We start from the raw sequence: 21865 nt of genomic DNA on the forward strand, positions 1-21865 counted from the left end.
CTTTTCTTTCTTTTCATGAGCCTTTGTTCTTAGTGCATTAGTTTGTGAGCAGAAAGAAATGATCCTTGTCTTTTTCACAATCTCTGGAAGTTCATCAGCTTATTTGTGCAATGAAGAAATGTCAGAATCAAGGTGCATTATATTCTGCTTTAAACCTTCCAATTCCTGTCGCAATTTGTGCTTCCTTTCTGATACTGTCTTGTCTTCACCACTTGTTTTTGTTCCTCAAGGTAAGCCATGCATTTTTTTTTTGCCTTGCAGAAGATGCAAATGCCAACAAAGCCTTATAATCTGTACGTTTTGCTCTCTCACACAAAATTTAAGGTGGTCATCAACTTGCTACCTAGCAGCATATGATCTTTCTTTCAAATTCTCTATTTCCTGAGCCTTGTTGATTGAGAATGCACTCTGTACCATTGCCTGACCATGTGAACAAATTAAAATCTTCTTGCTAATGTTCCAGGATTCTTTGTAACCTCTTGAATATTTATTCTTGAACAGGAAGTCATCTAATCTTGAAATTTTAACATCAAAATCTCTACATTCTTGATATGGAATTTACTGTACAAAATGTCCAAACTTCAATAGGAGGGAATCAGAATTTTCTCCCAAAACATGGCCACTTTCCACCATACTATTTAGAATTAATTTCATCTTTTTCTTGCATCCACCTTCATTTTCGAATATAACTTTTGGATCAAGACAGGCTGAATTACGTACAAAGGAATATTGTAATGAAGGTTTTTCATGAATTCTTTTAACCATTTTCATGATAAATGACTTACCTTTGCATGAATGCAGAGTCTCGCGGCGATAACATTGAATAAAATGTTCTCAGGTTTCCAACCGCGTCAATTGGTTAAAACTAAACGAGCTTTCGGCCAAGCACTCCTTGGCCATTGTCAAGTGTTATGACTGCCAGTGGGCTGTTGGTGCACCCTTATATATGCTAGCTGCCGGCTCCAACATACAAGCTGGTGAAGTACTTGGCCATGCTCCTCGCTCCACATGTGGGACACTGCGAACATCATATAAAAAACTCAGCAGAATTTATGAGCAGAATCAACTGTCTACGCCTTAGTGAGGACAATATTATGGTCAGTTTTGATGTAGTGGCACTGTTTTCGAGTGTGCCTATCACAGATTCTCTGGATCTAATTTCGCAGTACTTTGTAAGTGACGTGGTCGAGCTATTTAGGCACACTCTTACGAATGTCTACAATGGCCAGTATTACGATCAGACAGACGGTGTAGCAATGGGTAGTCCGTTGGCTCCAGCTGTTGCAAACCTCTTCATGGAGAATTTTGAGGATATTGCCATAGATACTGCGCCATTGAAGCCTAAGTGTTTCTTTCGATACGTTGACGACATGTTCGTCATTTGGCCACACAGACGCGAGAAATTAGACGAGTTTTTGGAACACCTCAATGGCATCAACAGTAATATCCAGTTCACCATGGAGGTGGAAAAAGATAATGCATTGAACTTTCTCGATGTCCTTGTCCATCGTAAACGAAATGGGTGCCTTGGCCACAGCGTCTACAGAAACCCCACCCACACAGACCTGTACCTGCCGCCACCAGCCATCATCATCCAGCACAGAAGCGCACAGTATTGCAAACATTGGTGCATTGTGCATGAGTAATATCAGACGACGACAACCTACCCCACAAACTGAGCCACCTACGCAAGGTTTTCAGGAATAACGGCTACAGCACCCATCAAGTGAAAGAAGTGATTTCTGGAAAATATCAGAATAAGACCAGTGACGAAGAGCAGGAAAAGAAACTTGCTTTGCTGCCGTTCTGTGGCTCTGTGTCAGGCAAGATAAGCCGCCTGTTGAAAAGACACAAGATCAAATAAATCTTCAGGCCTCCAACGAAAATCCGTCAATTACTGAGAGACGGTGGCTTACAGCTCAGCGCTGCGTGGGATCCAGTGATCGCGCGGTTGAAGAGGGCACATCGAACGCCGACTCAAAACATGCCCATATATGGCAATGTCACGGGCACCAGTGACATCACAGCCAGCAGCTAGCATATATAAGGGTGCACCAACAGCCCACTGGCAGTCATAACACTTGACAATGGCCAAGGAGTGCTTGGCCAAAAGCTCATGTAGTTTTAACCAATTGACACGGTTGGAAACCCGAGAACATTTTATTTGACTTACCTTGGTGTTTTAAGGTTAGAACATCTTTCCTGGTAGCCTTTTCCTCCTTAATCATGCTATACAAAATTTTGTCTCCAATAAAGCTTATTTTACTTAATTCATTGAGTGAAGATTGTTCCACTTCACAAGTAGCAAGCTTACATGAGGAATCAATTTTCTTATATGTTTGCATCCTGTAGCATTCCAGTTTCAGGTTTGATCTGCTGTTCTCTAGTCATGTGACCCAGCTCCATCCCTATTGGGTGTTGACAGTTGCCAAGAAACAATCCAACATATGCTACACTGACTTTGAATTATTTGGCCTGTAATTTACACTTTTAAGTCAAAATCATCCTGCTATGAGAATTCTACAGCTTTGTGCCTCCTATATAAGGAAAGTGCTTGCAAAATTAAGAGTTTAGCAATATAATTTGTGGGCATAGCAACCCGTTCACAGCAGCCAAGTAATTTAGCTTTACCTCTGTTACTTTTACCGTTATTCTTTTGATTGCAGAGTACCTCATCTTTCACAATTGGAAACAATCATGACTGCACTCTACTCTTTTATTGTTTGGTTTATTGTTAATCATCTGTTTCATTTATGTGTCACCCTTCTGATAAATTTTATCACTCTCTTCCTCAAATACTTAACAATAATTATTTACCAAGTCGGTACAGATGAAGTGTATTAATCACTCATTCACAATTAAATATGTAACACACGTAATTTAAGCACATCAAGTCAATTCATTCTAATGCAGATACACACAACACGAAATAACACTTACCTTCCATATGAGCTTTTAATGCCACTTCTCCCGTCATGACTAAATCAATGTCTCTTCGCAAATCTTACACTTTTCTTTGTGAATGTCTTTCAGTGGCATTAGCCATTGATAATATTTATATTGTCACACACACTGTTGGCTAAATGCACACTTTCTGACATTTTAATCACAATTTTAATAATACACCTGTTCTGTAGTGTTTCCATTAAACATGTGTTACAGGTAGGGATGGCCAGTAAATTGCAGGTTGCTACTTTGCCACAGATATTTTCTTGTCACAGGTGTACTATTTAGTTAAGGTCTCTGTACACCTTACCATTGCTGCCAACTCCCATTACCGGAACTGCAGTAATGAGATTACATACAGCAAACAGTGTCAGTTACCAACAATACATGTAACTGTACCTCCACTATATTCTACAAGGGTTGGAACTTAAATAGTGGCAACTATTTATTCACAACCGATACAAAGTAGTTACACATCTGCACCTGTTACTGTCCTTCCAAATAGTCACTGGCGTTGTGTAGAAACTGTTGTCAGTGATGTGGAAGCCATAGTATACCATTAGCAGAACCTGTTCTGTTGATGGTGTGAACAGAGCGGTCTACAGTTATGGTGATTCTCGTGTAAGACTGTGGTGGTGTTATCCTAATGCATTACATTCTTCCATGGCAGACCATCAATGCACAGAATTACTGTTCATTTTTTGAACATCACCTGCAACCAGCTTTGCGAAAGAAGCAGCGACACTTTCTGCGCAACCCATCCATCATTTTGCATGACAATGCGTGGGCATTGACCTGGGAAACATGATTTGGGAGGTACACAGAGGCTAATATCATGATGGAAAGCCCAGGATAGTAGCCTGGTCATTTGGAGGTAAGCTGTGACTGCTCTGTTTGGTCGATGGGACTGGGAAGTATTGTGCCATCCGCCACACTCCCCATACGTAAGTCCTTTGTGACTTTGATTTGATTCCGAAGATGAAGGAACCACTTCATGGCATTCGCTTCAGAACTGTTTCAGGGATTCGACAGGTAGTAGATTGCTCCATTTGCACCATCAGCAGAATAGGCTCTGCTAACAGTATACTACGCCTTCCACATCGCTGGCAACAGGTTCTACACAATGCTGGTAACTACTTTGAAGGACAATAACAGGTGCAAACATGTAACTCTTTTGTATCGGTTGTGAATAAATAGTTCCACCCCTCATACATGCCTGAGACAGTGATAGCTTACCCCTCTCACTTGGCACGTCATGCAGCCGAGTGACCCTCATAACTGCTTTGGCCTTTGACCTATATATTCAGTCTTTTCCCCCCAACTTTTTAACTTCAGCAAGTTGACTGATTTTTAAATTTGAAAACAACTGCCAAGACAACAATAGGAACTTATAAGGGCCATAATTTTAAAAGGATCAAATAAGCACTTATAAGGACTTTTATTGCACAGTATGAAAATTAAATACTTTTAACTATTTTTAAGAAATGTATGAAAGCTGTAAAACATATGTGGGAAGCTTCATCCCTCTGTTTCTGGAGGAGAAAGGTGGCTGGATAGCAGGCTGACACCAATGCCATCACAAAATGGGTCACAAAGTGTTCCACGAGAATTGATGGATTTATACAAAAGTCACCTTGAAGGACAAGGCCCAAAATGAAGACTGCCGATGACAACCTTGAAGGGTGTGGAGTGTAGCCCACACCCATGACAAGGGACAAAAGACCCTACAAAGAAGATAAAGCATTCTCAACACACCCGCTTGCTCCATTTCATTAAATAATGGCCTTTGGCATAAAGATGTTTAAAGGTAATATAATGGTGGAGGACAGGTTCCACTTAACATGTTGCAAGGCGTGGCGAGGATCATGGATAGCGGTGGCAATGGCCATGCTATCCCACAGAACTGGCCGATGGAGAACGGGGCATGTCAAGTGGGGAATGGCAATGCCGGCAGTACTGATTATCTTATCGGACAGATAACGGATGAATTCATCAATATAACCTGACAAAGGAGGTGAAAACAGGACCTGGGAGGTATACAGAAGCTAATATCATGATGGAAAGCCCAGTATAGTAGCCTGGTCATTGGAAGGTAAGAAGGGAATGAGAAAATCAACGCGAAGTGGTCACTACCACAGAAGCCATCATTTGGTGACCAGCATAAGGAAGGAAGAAGGGGAGGGGAAGTGAGTGAAACATCAATGGCAGAGAAAGTGCCATATGCACCATTAAAATGATTCCACTGCTCATTGTGAAAAAGGAGCGGGTCTTGGTCTGCAAGAAATTGGTCAATAAAGAGCCCAACTAGACAAAAAGGTTCTGCCCCACAAAAGGCCAAGGGCATTAAAATCCCCAAGGAGAAGGAAGGGAGGGGGGAATTGCTGAAGGAGGGCAGTAATGGTGGCAGATGTAGATGGCCTGTCAGGAAGAAGATACAGATTTGCAAACTGTGATAGCAGATTTCAAGTGGACCCAGATGTCAACTCCTTCCAATGTAGTAGGAAGTGGGATCCCCTTATTAACGATATATGTACAGGCCAATATGCAAATGTCACTAGATGCCCTCAAAGGGCTGACCCAGTTCTGACAGAAAGCATAGAACCCACAAAGGGTCAGGGAGTGAGCAACAGTAAAATGAGCTTCCTGGAGAACGACATAAGCTGCCGAGTAAAAGACAATAAGGAATTGCAACTCCGAGAGATGACGATAGTATCTATTACAGTTGTATTTAATAAGCACAGAGCAAGTATCCAAACAGGAGGTGAATGGGTTGGAGCCAATCATGCTTCCTGGTCACCATTCATCACCAATGAGGACCAGGTGACATCCATAAATAAGAGGTCAAATTCAGGTTACAATAGGGGAGCTGACGCCTCAGGGAGGCACTGGGAATGGAGGTGATCTTGTCCTGGGACTTAAGTTTCTTCTTGTTCTCTTTCACAGGCTGAGAAGAGCAGAGTATGGAGACACAACAGGCTGCTTCAAGATCTGGGACTGAAACAGAGTGGGCAACCTTGGGGTGCACAGATGTGTGTCCTGTGGCCGAGTTTTGGTAGTAGGCCTCCAGCCCGATAGATTCATGGTAGAGGTGTCCCAGGAAGGAGCTCCAAAACCAGTAGGCACCGAAGCAGAAGTACACGTCTTTGGCCAGGGAGGAAGACTGGCACCGGAAGGGGAGGGCATGAGGAACTGCAGGAGAAGGGGAGAGGAGAGAAGGATGGGACTGGTGTATACAAGAGGGAGGAATGAGAAAGACCCTGAAGCAAAAGTACACTAATCAGCCAGAACATTATGACCACTGACCTACTGTCAATATAAAACTTGTCCAGCCAACATCATCATCACCTGGTGAGGAATGACAGTCAGACACATGCACAATGCAATTAGTATCAGTGAGCATGCTCTCTGTGTGTAGAATGGGGAAGGTGCGCAACCTGTCTGAGTTTGACCGAGTACAGATTGTGATGGTCTGTGATGGCCTTGGCGCAAGCACATTGGAAACTACGCAATGCATTGGGTGATCAAGGATTCCTGTGGTGCATGTCTTCAACATGTGGTGAAACCATGTCTAGATGTCATAGGTTGCGTTTAGCACACTGGACTCGCATTCGGGAGGACGACGGTTCAATCCCATCTCCAGCCATCCTGATTTAGGTTTTCCATGATTTCCCTAAATCGTTTCATGCAAATGCCAAGATGGTTCATATGAAAGGGCACAGCTGATTTCCTTCCCAATCCTACACTGACCAGAGCTTGCGCTCCGTCTCTAATGATCTAGTTGTCAACGGGACGTTAAACACTAACCACCACCACCATGGGTTGGGCACCCACCCTTTTTTTTACAGATGTCCAATGTCGTAGACTCAAGAGACTGGTAAAAAGGGCAGAACTAACATCAGACTTAAATGCTGAACAGAGTACAAGAATGTGTGAACACACAGTGCACCAGACACTCCTAGCGATGGGCCTCCATAGCAGATGACCCAGGCACATGCCAATGTTAACATCAAGCCATTGGCAACTACAGCTGAAATGGGCCTGTGACTATCAGCACTGGTTATTGGCGCAGTAGCAGAGCATTGCATCACCTGGTGAATCCCAATACCTACTTCTTCATGCCATTAGGAGGGTGCAAATCCGTCATCATCAAGGGGAGCAGCTCCTTTACAGCTATACTGCGGGATGGAGACAAGCTCTGGGGAATATTCACATGTGCATCCACACATCCATGCACCCAGTGGAGCTTGTGCAAGGCACCATGATGGCCAAGGACAACAATGGTTATAGATCACCTACACCCTTTCATGACAATCATGTTTCCCAAAGCTACGGCAATTTTCAAGAAAAGTGAGATGGAGTGGTTCAAGGACCACAGGGGCGAGTTCCAAATGAGAGAGAGAGAGAGAGAGAGAGAGAGAGATAGAGTGTGTGTGTGTGTGTGTGTGTGTGTGTGTGTGTGTGTGTGTGTGTGTGTGTGTGTGTGTGTGTGTGTGTAAGGGGGGGGGGGGGGGGGGGCAGCAATGGCTCACATGCTGATGTGGTGAAAACTACCTCCAGTGACCTACCAAGGCTTCACTGCTTCCATGCCATGACACGGCACTGCTGTTATCTGTGCCAAAGTTGGACATACCAGCTATCAGGTAGGTGGTGGTCATGTTCTGGCTGATCAGTGTAGAAGTCGTGGCCACAGAATGAAGTCAGTAATATTTTTGATGAGCCTCAGTGCAAGGATAAATCATCAAGGACCTTATACTCGATCTCCTTTTCTTTCATATAAGCTGGACAGTCTTGGGAGCATGGAAGGCAATTGTTGTGACAACTGACCCACTTGAGTGGTGGAACACAGGGGCTCCCCTCGTGGAGTGAGTGTCCACATTCAATACATAGTGTCTCCTCCATACATCAGGAAGACGTGCCCAAATGCAAACACTGAAAGCACTTCATGGGTAGCAGGACATATGGCTTCATGTCATACCATTAACACATAACCTTGACCTTCTCCAGGAGGTTATCTCCCTTAAAAGCCAAATAAAGGTGCCAGTATCATTGCAATTGTCCTTATGACCTGTCTGCACACACTAAAGAAAATGAATGTCTCATCATTCCAGGTTGGCTGGGAGTTTCTTGTAAGTTTGAAGGATGAGGTCCCTAAGGAAAATGACTCCCTGAACTATATTCAAAGGCTGGTGAGGTGTAACGGACACTGCAACATGACCAAGATGAGCACAAGTCTGAAGGGCTGCAGACTGGATGGTAGAAGTAGTTTTGATCAACAAGGAACCCAACCGCACCTTACTGAGAGATGTCACTTCACCAAATTTGTCTTTGATATGTCCACAAAAAAATAACAGCTTTGTGGCAGTGAATGTGTCCCTATCTGCCCTGTAGATCAGGTATTGGGGAAAGTGTTTCAGCACAAGCCAGCAAACCTGGCCTTCCTCCCACAGCGTAGCCAGTGAAGGAAAGGCCATATGGTCATAAGAAGCAGCATTCAATGATCCATTACCAACCAAAGAGATGGCCATAGAAGAACAGCCAGATTTTTGCAACTTGATACATTTCATACACAAAGCATCCGCCCTCATACCACCCGCTCTGATAAGGGGTTCTCCCCATGGGCACCACTCGTCCATAGCTAGGGCTGTCTGGCACAGTCACCTTTTTTGGTAATTCCGATGCTCCACAATGACAAGCAACCACTCCTAGGCATACATGGGGAGGCAACAGCTCAGTTATTGGACGAGTGATCCCTGTGTCGTCAGAGGGCTCAATTAAATGGGTATACAACAGCCCCACCACATTGACTGGCTAAACATGCTCGTGACCTAGTGGAGTGGTGGAGGGCTAAGGTTTGGAAGTAAAAGGGGAAGGAAGGGGGGAGGGGAATCCATGTCATAGATGCTAGGGTGGGAATTCTTTCACAAATGGCACACACTAGAGAGAGAAAGTTTAGATGTGGAGGTTAAATCCCTAAGGGGAACCAAAAATACCACAAAGTAGAATGGAAAAGGCAAAGCAAGGCAAGGCAAGGTGAACAAAACTGCAAGGAATACAGGAAAATATGTGGATAGCAAGGTCGACTCAAGTAAGAACAATTAGACAGGGGAAAGAGATGACAGTGAGGAAGGAACAAGGACAGAGATATAATCTACACCAGTTGAAAATGTTAAAATTTTTACATGCATTACTTCAAGATCTAATAAAATCGGTAATTTTTTTTTATATACAAGGCTATGGATTGCTGTGTTATAAAGGTCAAGTCCAGAAGAGTGTGGGCACCAGGTTGAGAAAGTTGAAACAAAGTTTGAGAGACAAGAAACTTTCTGATGGTAAAACCATAAGAGGCAGGCTGACAGACAAAATGATTGATGGCCTACAGCAGTATTATGGGAAGGCCATTAGAAATAATACTGAGGATTTGTTGAAACTGAAGCAGGCAGTATGGGCTACCTTCTTCCACAGACAAAACCAGTACACCACCTTTGTCCTCCTGGACCTGATTCATGCTGCAATTACAGCAAAGCCAAGTAGTCAAACAGTTCATATGGACATAAACATTCCATCCCAGCAGCAGTCATGGATATCAGAAAACTTATTTAAGGAGACCTGGCAAATCATGAATTACTGAAGAAGTGTCTGCATGGTCAGGCTCAAAATCCCAGTGAGTCATTCAATAATCATATATGGACTCGCTTACCAAAAAAATGGGTTTTTGTCAGAATGAAGACCCTAAAGTGGGGGTCAGTGCTGCTGTTATTGCTTTTGAATGATGGCAGTATGGGTAGGGTGAGCTACAGCATATGGGAATTAATCCTGGAGCAAACTGCATCAGAGAACTTGAACAGATGGACAAGATTCGCATTGATAAAGCAGAATATGCAGCACAGTTAGCCACTAAGGAATCCACAAAGAAGAAAATAAGAAAAAACTTGGAAAAAGATCAATAGGATGACATACAATAGCGTGCAGAGTGCTTCTGAGTGACTAAGAATAAAAAATTAAGCATATATTAATTGAGTTGAGTCTTTTTGAAACTTTAGAAGCCATTCCTGAAAATTTACATTTTCTGTTGCATTTTTCCCTAAATCTCAGAAACACTTCGAGTAGAGTATTCAGATTTTCAGGGAGTAATATCACACATAACCTAAGTCTACTGAACTAAAAGAGCAACATAATGTTATGTATAATTAAAAAATTGTATTTCCACAAGCAGTGGCTGAAATGCAATTATTGTAGTTCAGTAGACTCAGAACATACATTTTAATGTCCTGTAAAAGTTTCATGTCAATGGCTGCAGTGGTTCCTGAAATACAGGGAAGCCAAGTACCTGAATTTAACAGTCGTGATAGGGCATTCCAGATCCCCTTACGGACACCATTATGTGGCATGTCAGATGAAATCACAGCTGTCATGGCTACCAGTTCCATATACCCTAAGTCTTCATACTCCCACATAAATTCTGTGTAGCTTTCCTTAAGAGTTTGTTGTCTCGCTTGTTTCTGTTCTGAAAGTAGCATTTTGCTGCAGTGCAGTTAGAACTGCCCACTGACTCAGCTCTTTGCGAAATGGAAGACAGACAACAAATCTGCCTGTGGAGTCTTTAGTCTTGTGTTCCACAGTGTACTTTTCATTTTTCATTGCTAATATTCTTTCGTCATTACAACATGGTTTCATTTTTCTGCATCCCAGAATTTCTTCAAGAATATTTGAACATCAATGTCAATTTTTATAAAGCATGAAATAATCGGCTGCCTTGACGACATGTTCTGCTCTACCGTTTGATACTGCCTTGACATGACCCAGCTAGTTATCCACAGGATGGCCGGTTCCTGTATACACTCCTGGAAATGGAAAAAAGAACACATTGACACCAATGTGTCAGACCCACCATACTTGCTCCGGACACTGCGAGAGGGCTGTACAAGCAATGATCACACGCACGGCACAGCGGACACACCAGGAACCGCGGTGTTGGCCGTCGAATGGCGCTAGCTGCGCAGCATTTGTGCACCGCCGCCGTCAGTGTCAGCCAGTTTGCCACGGCATACGGAGCTCCATCGCAGTGTTTAACACTGGTAGCATGCTGCGACAGCGTGGACGTGAACCGTATGTGCAGTTGACGGACTTTGAGCGAGGGCGTATAGTGGGCATGCCGGAGCCCGGGTGGACGTACCGCCGAATTGCTCAACACGTGGGGCGTGAGGTCTCCACAGTACATCGATGTTGTCGCCAGTGGTCGGCGGAAGGTGCACGTGCCCGTCGACCTGGGACCGGACCGCAGCGATGCACAGATGCACGCCAAGACCGTAGGATCCTACGCAGTGCCGTAGGGGACCGCACCGCCACTTCCCAGCAAATTACGGACACTGTTGCTCCTGGGGTATCGGCGAGGACCATTCGCAACCGTCTCCATGAAGCTGGGCTACGGTCCCGCACACCGTTAGGCCGTCTTCTGCTCACGCCCTAACATTGTGCAGCCCGCCTCCAGTGGTGTCGCGACAGGCGTGAATGGAGGGACGAATGGAGACGTGTCATCTTCAGCGATGAGAGTCGCTTCTGCCTTGGTGCCAATGATGGTCGTATGCGTGTTTGGCGTCGTGCAGGTGAGCGTCACAATCAGGACTGCATACGACCAAGGCACACAGGGCCAACACCCGGCATCATGGAGTGGGGAGCGATCTCCTACACTGGCCGTACACCTCTGGTGATCGTTGAGGGGACACTGAATAGTGCACAGTACATCCAAACTGTCATCGAACCCATCGTTCTACCATTCCTAGACCGGCAAGGGAACTTGCTGTTCCAACAGGACAATGCACGTCCGCATGTATCCCGTGCCACCCAACGTGCTCTAGAAGGTGTAAGTCAACTACCCTGGCCAGCAAGATCTCCGGATCTGTCCCCCATTGAGCATGTTTGGGACTGGATGAAGCGTCGTCTCACGCGGTCTGCATGTCCAGCATGAACGCTGGTCCAACTGAGGCGCCAGGTGGAAATGGCATGGCAAGCCGTTCCACAGGACTACATCCAGCATCTCTACGATCGTCTCCATGGGAGAATAGCAGCCTTCATTGCTGCGAAAGGTGGATATACACTGTACTAGTGCCGACATTGTGCATGCTCTGTTGCCTGTGTATATGTGCCTGTGGTTCTGTCAGTGTGATCATGTGATGTATCTGACCCCAGGAATGTGTCAATAAAGTTTCCCCTTCCTGGGACAATGAATTCACGGTGTTCTTATTTCAATTTCCAGGAGTGTAGATAGTCCTTGTTTTCTGAATGTTTGGAAAAACTTCTGCTCCCAGCATCATGTCGACCTTACTCAGTAACCAAAATTCTGGATCAGTGAGTTGTACACTCAGCAAGTCCCACACACTGGAATCAATTGTTTGTTTATGCAAGATGTCAGTTATTTTCGGCAAAGCTAAACATTCAGCAGATAACATGAAGTTGTTTATATTGGAGCTGACTCAAACAGAGACACTGTGTTCAATTTCTCTGAGAGGGTTATGATTATTCTTTGAATCGGCACTCTGCTGTGCCATAGTTGAAGTCTGAGGCTTTGAGTGCATGCTTCCAATATAAAGCGAGACTGTGACCTGGAATCTAAGACAGCACAACAAGTCTGCAATTTACCACTGCTATCTTACAGTCTTATTCTCACTGTTGCAAGCAGCACTCATTTGCCAGGGCTAACTTTCAATGCACAATAACTACGTGTACGTGATAGGTGTATTTCATTGTTCTTGTTTTGCTTGTCACTTGGACAATCCTTCCTTTCTCCATCTTGTGTGTGTTGTATTTCTGCACATAGCAACAGATTTGCAATTAGAAGGCCTATGACCACCCTTCAGACAACTGTAACGCATACTTTTGAACATCACAATAGCTTTGTATTCGGTACATGTGGCATGACCGAATTTGCTGCACTTGTGTAATGCGTGAGGCACGTTTCACATGACAAAGCAGCACTAGTGGCAATGTAGATTTGCCTTGAATGGCCATACTGCTTGCCATTGGAGTCATTCTGCTGCTTGTTCCCAAATGTGCTGTGTCATGGTGGTACTGTTGCCTTGAGGATTTCCAACGATTTGTATTCAATTTTGAGAAAAGCACACGTCTCTTTGAATGTCAGAGAGCTATTGCACTCAGATTGACTTCAAATTCTGTTCTTGTAGATTGGTCAACCTTTTCTGTAAGGACCTGTGACTTAATTATGTCTTGCAGGGATATATCTAGTTGTAATGCCATCTGTGCATGCACATTGCTTGCATCCTTGTTAAGTAGTGCACAAAGTTCGTTTGCACATGTCCTTGTCATTGATGCAGCATTAAGATTTTCTTCAGGTGCGCTGATGCAGTCAAGGGTTATTGTATATGATGCAAACCATATCAAAAACTACCTTAAAATTATTGATAGTTACCGGACGATGATCAATTATATTTTGAGCTTCACCTGTTAATGAACTAAGCAAATGGTGATAATTAGTAATGTCCTCTAATTCCTCATTATGTACTATGAGAAACTCAAATGTGTCACAAGAATGCCCGAATTGTGTTACATCACCATTAAAATACGGTAGTTTTATGGTGGGAAACTTGATGCTACATTTTGATGCACTCGAGGCAGGCCCACATCTGAATAAACCTTGTCAGCTGCATTGGCATGATTCACATGCACTGCTCTCAGTTTTCTCAAAACCTCGAAGAGCACATTTTTAAAGGTTTCCCTGTCATCAGCAAGTATGTCTACGTCTTCAAACAATCCAAGCTGTGACGTGTCTCTGCATACTTCTCTAAGATCTTTGGTGACTGTTCTCTAGCCTGACAGCAATATCAACAGTGTCCGATTTCCCTGTTATGTCAAATTTGTTTGCAAACTTTAACAGCCATGTGAGGCTTGCTTTCAGCACTGAGCATGTGGTAACAAGTTTCTTTCTTAACACTTCATCCATCATGAAAGATGAAAGATTAGCAGTAGCATGCAAGAGCAGAAGCAGCAGTTCAGATGAGTGGTTATTTACAGGAAGCAGGATAACCAGACCAAACTTACAGATGCGCTGTGTTGATAACACTGGTTGCATCCCCCTGATTCTCAATTGAAGCTTGCTGCTGGTGCTGCTGCACACTACCCCATCGAATTCATCACATTCCAGCCCAGAGGACCAAAATGTAAACGTTCACAGATGGGAATTTGAATTGTCAATTTTATTGGAGGACCAGGAATTCAAATGACTACAGAATAGTATGGATACATTTGGATTGCGAAGAATGACAACGTAAGTAGAGAAGCACTTTTTATTGAAAACAATCAAATACAAAAAACATACATATTCGTCCTTTAGCATACGAGGTGTGCCACCTGACCTGACCGTGTGTCCATTTACAACTGCTCTCCCTTTCATCGTGGCATGCTCTGTTGGCCACCCTTGGAGGGATTGCATCCTGGACATTGCTCCTCAGGTACAAATAACTCTAGAGAGGGCAGCACTCTCCAGTGACCCATGCAAGTGAGTGTAGTGAACGAACACTTGCCCTACTCTGCCTCCACTGCTGTCACTGCTCTATTGAGCTCAAACACAGGAATATGTTGGAAATGTTCCAATTTCTCCATCTGTAACTGCATTTTCTAGTGTCCACAGCTTCACTTACTATCCCCAAAAGACAAAATGATAATATGTAAACTCAAATAGCAACAGTGAACTACAAATAAAACATATAATAAATAAACCCATAGCAACCAGAATATAAACATTCAAAACAATAACACAATGAATGTATGCACCAATCTAATAATTATTTCCCATTCCATTTCTTTACAAAACTAGACTTCATATAGGAGACAAATTTACGGACAAATCAGCTTTCAAATGTGGCTGCTGCTGCTTCTTACAAACACAAAAAGAAGACAGCAGCGTCTCTTAAAACATACAGAACACTTACATGAACCTGAGGAATAAAGGCAAGTAGAATTTCAAACACAGGTATTTGTCGTAATGCACTGTTGAGCAAGGAAACTGAATTGCCTGTTTCATAAAGAATTCACAGCATTGTAACACTACTGTCAGGTCAACAATGTTGTCTGTACTATTTCCACCAGCAAGTTGCACTGCTTCAAGGGTAAGGAGGAAACAAAAAGTAGACTAAGCATGGACACTTTACAGTATAATCATCTGCCAATCCCTCCCCCCCACCATAGCTGATTTCTCACAAACCTTTCCCATCTACTAGTTAGGATTACAAAAATTTCCTTGTACACAGTCACTTGAAGGCTTTTCATTTTGTCTATCTGTCCATCTGTGTTTCTTCTTCAATCCTAATCACCACTTTCCAAGTTCAACAGTTGCCTCCGCTTTAAATTTTTGAAGTACACACTCCACTGTTAAACAAAACTATACATTAAACCACGCAAGGGCTACCTTTGGTGACCTGCAGGCCTGATTCACAGATTACGCTTGCAGGCTATCTCGTCATGTGGTGTGACATGACAGCAGCATTCATCGCACATCAACTTGAAACTATAGCATCCATGACAAATGTTTTTGTGGTAACAACGATTTGAATGGCTCTTCTTTCCCAACACAGCACACCAGCAAATTATGCCTCGAAACACACATTTTTGATACTACATTCATTTGATGTTCCTCTGATCTTCAGGTGTTTACATTTATTGATGCATCATGAACACTGTTTCTATACTTACCTACAATTGTTTACAGCAGCTCTCTTAGAAACGTCCTTTTGCAAACTACTGCAATGTCTTAAATGAAGAAACAATTTTTCACGAGACATAAACAAATGTAAAAAGCTGAGGACGGGATGCCAGGCATCATGAAATGTCTTCATGGAAAAATAAAAACCTATAAAAGCAATTGATTGCAGCAAATTCATTATAAATTACCTTCAATTCCATCTATTGCAGTGTCCTAATGTGTGCATCAGACAGTCCCACAAACTACTTATCCAGTCTACAGCCAGAACCTCTCTTACTGATGAAAGATTTGTTCAGGTGCAGTTTATTTCTGAAGTTCTCCTCACATTAAATACCTTATGTGACCTTGCTTCCTGGATTGGAGAATTTTGACACACACATTATCATTATTATTATTATTATTATTATTATTATTATTATTATTATTTATTTCTTATCTGAGACGTTATGTCTGGTCAGAAGTAGAAAGTGACGCGGACCTTGATCAAGCGTGACTTCCTCTTAACTATACGGTATATGTTATATTGCATTTAGGAACTTTCGGGTAATTGAACATGTATCAATAATTACGGATTTCTGTAGTTGTATATATAAGTTTGGATGTAACTGTATTGCATTGATGTACTGGTGGATATTGTGTGGTATGACTCCTCTAGTTGATAGTATAATTGGTATAATGTCAACTTTATCCTGATGCCACATATCCTTGACTTCCTCAGCCAGTTGGATGTATTTTTCAATTTTTTCTCCTGTTTTCTTTTGTATATTTGTTGTATTGGGTATGGATATTTCAATTAGTTGTGTTAATTTCTTCTTTTTATTGGTGAGTATGATGTCAGGTTTGTTATGTGGTGGTGTTTTATCTGTTACAATGGCTCTGTTCCAGTATAATTCGTATCCGTCATTCTCCAGTACATTTTGTGGTGCATACTTGTATGTGGGAACATGTTGTTTTATAAGTTTATGTTGTAAGGCAAGCTGTTGATGTATTATTTTTGCTACATTGTTATGTCTTTTGGGGTATTCTGTATTTGCTAGTATTGTACATCCGCTTGTGATGTGATCTACTGTTTCAATTTGTTGTTTGCAAAGTCTGCATTTATCTGTTGTGGTATTGGGATCTTTAATAATATGCTTGCTGTAATATCTGGTGTTTATTGTTTCATCCTGTATTGCAATCATGAATCCTCCCGTCTCACTGTATATATTGCCTTTTCTTAGCCATGTGTTGGATGAGTCTTGATCAATGTGTGGCTGTGTCAGATGATACGGGTGCTTGCCATGTAGTGTTTTCTTTTTCCAATTTACTTTCTTCACATCTGTTTATGTTATGTGATCTAAATCGTTGTAGAAGTGGTTATGAAATTGCAGTGGTGTAGCCAATGTATTTATATGAGCGATTGCTTTGTGTATTTTGCTAGTTTCTGCTCGTTCTATAAAGAATTTTCTTAAACTGTCTACCTGTCCATAATGTAGGTTTTTTATGTCGATAAATTCCCTTCCTCCTTCCTTTCTGCTTAATGTGAATCTTTCTGTTGCTGAATGTATATGATGTATTCTATATTTTTGGCATTGTGGTCGTGTAAGTGTACTGAGTGCTTCTAGGTCTGTGTTGCTCCATTTCACTACTCCAAATGAGTAGGTCAATATTGGTATAGCATAAGTATTTATAGCTTTTGTCTTGTTTCTTGCTGTCAATTCCGTTTTCAGTATTTTTGTTAGTCTTCGTCTATTTTTCTTTTAGTTCTTCTTTAATATTTGTATTATCTATTCCTATTTTTTGTCTGTATCCTAGATATTTATAGAAATCTGTTTTTTCTATCACTTCTATGCAATCGCTGTGGTTATCCAATATGTAATCTTCTGGTTTAGTGTGTTTTCCCTTGACTATGCTATTTTTCGTACATTTGTCTGTTCCAAAAGCCATATTTATATCATTGCTGAATACTTCTGTTATCTTTAGTAATTGGTTGAGTTGTTGATTTGTTGCTGCCAGTAGTTTTAGATAATCCATGTACGGCAAATGTGCGATTTTGTGTTGGTATGTCCCTGTAATATTGTATCCATAATTTGTGTTATTTAGCATGTTGGATAGTGGGTTCAGAGCAAGGCAGAACCAGAAATGACTCCTTGGTATATTCCACGCTTAATCCGTATTGGCTGTGATGCGATATTAATTGAATTTGTTTGGATATTAAGCGTCGTTTTCCAATTTTTCATTACTATGTTCAGGAAATGTGTCAATTTAGGATCTACTTTATATATTTCCAATACTTGTAGTAACCATGAGTGGGGGGTACACTATCAAAAGCTTTTCAGTAATCAATGTATGCGTAGTGTAGTGACCTTTGTTTAGTTTTAGCTTGATATGTCACCTCTGCATCTATTATCAGTTGTTCTTTACATCCTCGTGCTGCTTTGTTGACAGCCTTTTAGTTCTGTGTAGTATGTGTCATCAATTTCTGTGTAATGACAGAAGTTAACATTTTGTATATTGTTGGTAGGCATCTTATGGGGCGATATTTAACTGGGTTTGCTGTGTCTGCTTGATCTTTAGGTTTCAGGTAAGTTATTCCATGTGTAAGTGTATCTGGGAATGTGTATGGGTCCGCAATGTAACTTTAATAATCTAGTTAGATGTGAATGCGTTGAGGAAAACTTCCTTAGCCAGAAATTTTCTATTTTATCCTTTCCAGGGGCTTTCCAATTGTGAGTAGAATTAATTGCTTGGATGACTTCATGTTGCAAAATTATCACTTCAGGCATTTGTGGCATCGTCTTTTATGTGTGTGTTTCTGCTTGTATCCACCGTGCATGCCTGTTATGTTGAACCTGGTTTGACCGTATGTTGCCCCAGAAGTGTTCCATGTCTTATATTTGGTGGATTGTCTATTATAATATGTGTGTTATCTAATGTCTGGTAAAATTTCTTTTGGTTTGTGTTGAATGTTTGGTTTTGTTTCCTTCTATTTTCACTTTTTTTGTATCTTCTAAGTCATTTGGCCAATGCCTGTAATTTATGCTTTTCATCTAATTGCTCTATCGCTTCTTATTGTGAGATTTTACCTAACCTTTTTCGTTTTTTTGTCTGACATTTCATTTCTTATAAATTGTGTTAGCTGTCCGATGTCCTTTCTCAGTTTTTCTATTCTGATCTGTAGCCTGTGTTGCCATGCTGGTTTTGTGGGTTTCTTCTGTGTGTTGGTTGGTTCTGATCTCTTCCTAGTGTGTATATTTAGTGTAGTGAGTGCTCCTACATAAACCAGTAGTTTTAACTTTTCCATAGTTGCATTTTCATTTATTTTGTTGTGTATGATTGTGTTGATAGTAGTAGTAGTAGTAGTAGTAGTAGTTGTTGTTGTTGTTGTTGTTGTTTCGACTTGTGGGTTATTTGGTGGTCTATGCAAGAATGGTCTAATGTCTGTATTTGTGTGTCTATTCTATATATGTCAGCTGAAATTTTTCTTCTATATCTAACATGCGTGTCACTTCGTGTTATATTTGTGCTTGTTCTTGTGGCTGTCTTAAGATTTCATTTTCCTCTGATTGTTTAATTGATGCGCGTTCTTTTCTTTGTTTGCTCTGGGATGTTTGAGTCCATTACTGTATTTTCTTCTTCTTCTGATTGCACATTATTTTGTTCCAGTATTTGTTGTACTTGTTGTTTGATGTTTTCTATTTCTGACTGGGGACTCCTGTTATTTTTGATTGTTACACGGATCTGATCAGCTAGTGGATCTGTTAAAAATTTTAATTCTGGGTATCTGGTAACAAATGTTGTGTATACTGTTATCTGTATCCAGTTGTGTTGGTTCATCAGTTTTATTATTTCCACATCACTATTTCCACTACCATTATCACTATTTCCACTATTATTAGTGTATTAATTTTCAGCTGTTCCACTGCAGTTTTCTTCATCCTCAACATCTATGTTGTGTTAAAATATGTTATCAACTCCATCCAACTAACCCCCTCTGACTTCACAGTTTCTTGTCTTGAGAAACCAATCATAAGACACAAACAATTTGATTCTTATCTCCTCCTCACTTTTCTATTTTCTTTTGCTATTTCATTTTTTGTTTGTTTTGATATACAGATTAAACAACAGTGGTGGTAAAAAATAACACTAATTTGTTTTCACTTATTACTAGGTTTACGTAGATATTTTAAATCAATAATCTCTAACTTGCCCCATTCTTTTAGGACTCCGTATACCAAGTCCTTGTTATGCAGTCTTTGTCTTTATCAAACTTGACATATTCTCTTGTTTATATTATCTTCCCTCAAACAGACACGACTTCTGCTCCTACTGTGTAAAGTTTTCTTTCCATTCTTCCCCATGTTACCCCAGTCAATAGATTCAGCATGCTAGATATCAAGCTGATTGTGCAATAAATGACATTTATCCATTTCTTTTGCGGTAGTATGCCAATTTGATTACAATTGGAGATGTGCCGGACCTATAATCATTTCTATATAGCTATGACCTCATTAATTCATCTTGTATTAAGTATCACTCAGCCAAGTCTGCTCCGTCAGATGGAAAACCTACTGACGCTACCATTCTAGTCATCTGCTCTTAACACTGAGTCCCAAGCCCGAGAACAGCTCATACAGTTGGCACTCTGCAAGCTTTCCATACCCTGGTTTGAGCAGACTCCCTCCATTCCCATAGTTTTAATTGTGCTCAAGGTTATCTTTAGGTTGGACATGCTGGGGGCTGACCACCTCATGGTGTTGCCATAGTGTGGATGTTTCTGGTGTTATTTCAGCATTTCAAGGATAACCCTCACTTGTCCAAAACCACTGCATGGTACTGTAGTTTTCATGGGTTTCTTGTATTAGCAACGCATTATCCAATAAATAGGTCAGACGTTTTGATGAATATTGAAATCATGAAACATTTAAATGAGCCATTTAAAGTTTGTTCCCAAGGGGATTTTCTTGAAAGTCTATAAATTGTTTTGCTTCTGAATCAAATGCAGAAACGACGACAATCCACTATTACTGTTCCATAGTTCTACATTATTTTGCTTGTGAAATCTGCTAAGTTACATTTCCATTTTGTTCTCAGATGAATTTTCACCTCCAACAGTGCACAATACACTTCCTGACAATGAAGATGGTACTTCACATGTAGTGCTGCCTTCAGAGCTCCATGAAAGAGATGATGTATGGGTGTTGAAAAAACCTTCAGATGCAGAATGTGGATGAATTACATTAAATGAGCAGCTATAACTGTCTGAATTCAAAGGAGGACGTGAATGTGTGGCAGAAGTGGATGACAGCAGCAGTCCTGATACACCCCCCCCCCCCCCAAAAAAAAACACAATACAGTAGTACATCAAGGCAGAAAGTATGAAAAATCCACTGCTGATGAAATGAGACTATCAAATAACATGGATCCCACAAGCATATGGAGTTCATGAAATGGGGCAAAAGACCATGAAATGTATTTGCTTTTCACTGTTACAACCCATATGTATCCAGTACAGAAAAACAGACTGCTTGATTACTGATCTACAAATAACATTGCTTCCACACTGTTTCCAAGCTCAGTTCTGACTAGAAATTGGTTCTTTGCTTGTCTTGTCTTTCTGCATGTGAATGACAATAGATTTAAAAAAATAACCTGGTCATGATCCTATGCATTAAAATAAAAATTAGACCTTTCCTGACTTACCTGCTTTCACAGTTTCCAGCATTGTTTTCATCTGACGAAAACTGTACCTTTGATGAAGGTGCATGTCTATTCAGTTGAAGAGTTATCTTCTATGTGCACAAAAAAACTAAAAAATTAAAAACCTGACGAAATAGTATCAAACTGTTTACCTAATGTGATTCAAAGACAGAGCATATTTTACATACTTAAGTTTCAACAGAAAGCGTGCAAGGACAACTCAGTTGCTGCCATTTTTCATTTAGCTACCTCAACGAGTGACAAGCCATTTAATAGACAAATCTTACAGTTCACGCTGTTTTCCATTTTCTATGGGAGAACAAGACCAAGGATGTCGGAACATGTGTATTTGATCTTTGCAAACTTCCTAAACAAAAGTGTAAAGAAAGGTGACGTTATTTATGAGGAAGAAACATAGAAACATTTGTTGTGTCTGAAGTGGGAAGACACTAGGGATGTTCTGCACCTGTCAAGTCTTCATAGGACGACAGAAACAGAGGTAGGTGTTTGTAGGAAAACTGGGATAAT

The sequence above is a fragment of the Schistocerca gregaria genome, chromosome 5 (assembly GCF_023897955.1).
Source record: "Schistocerca gregaria isolate iqSchGreg1 chromosome 5, iqSchGreg1.2, whole genome shotgun sequence".
In the NCBI taxonomy this organism is placed as follows: Eukaryota; Metazoa; Arthropoda; class Insecta; order Orthoptera; family Acrididae; genus Schistocerca; species Schistocerca gregaria.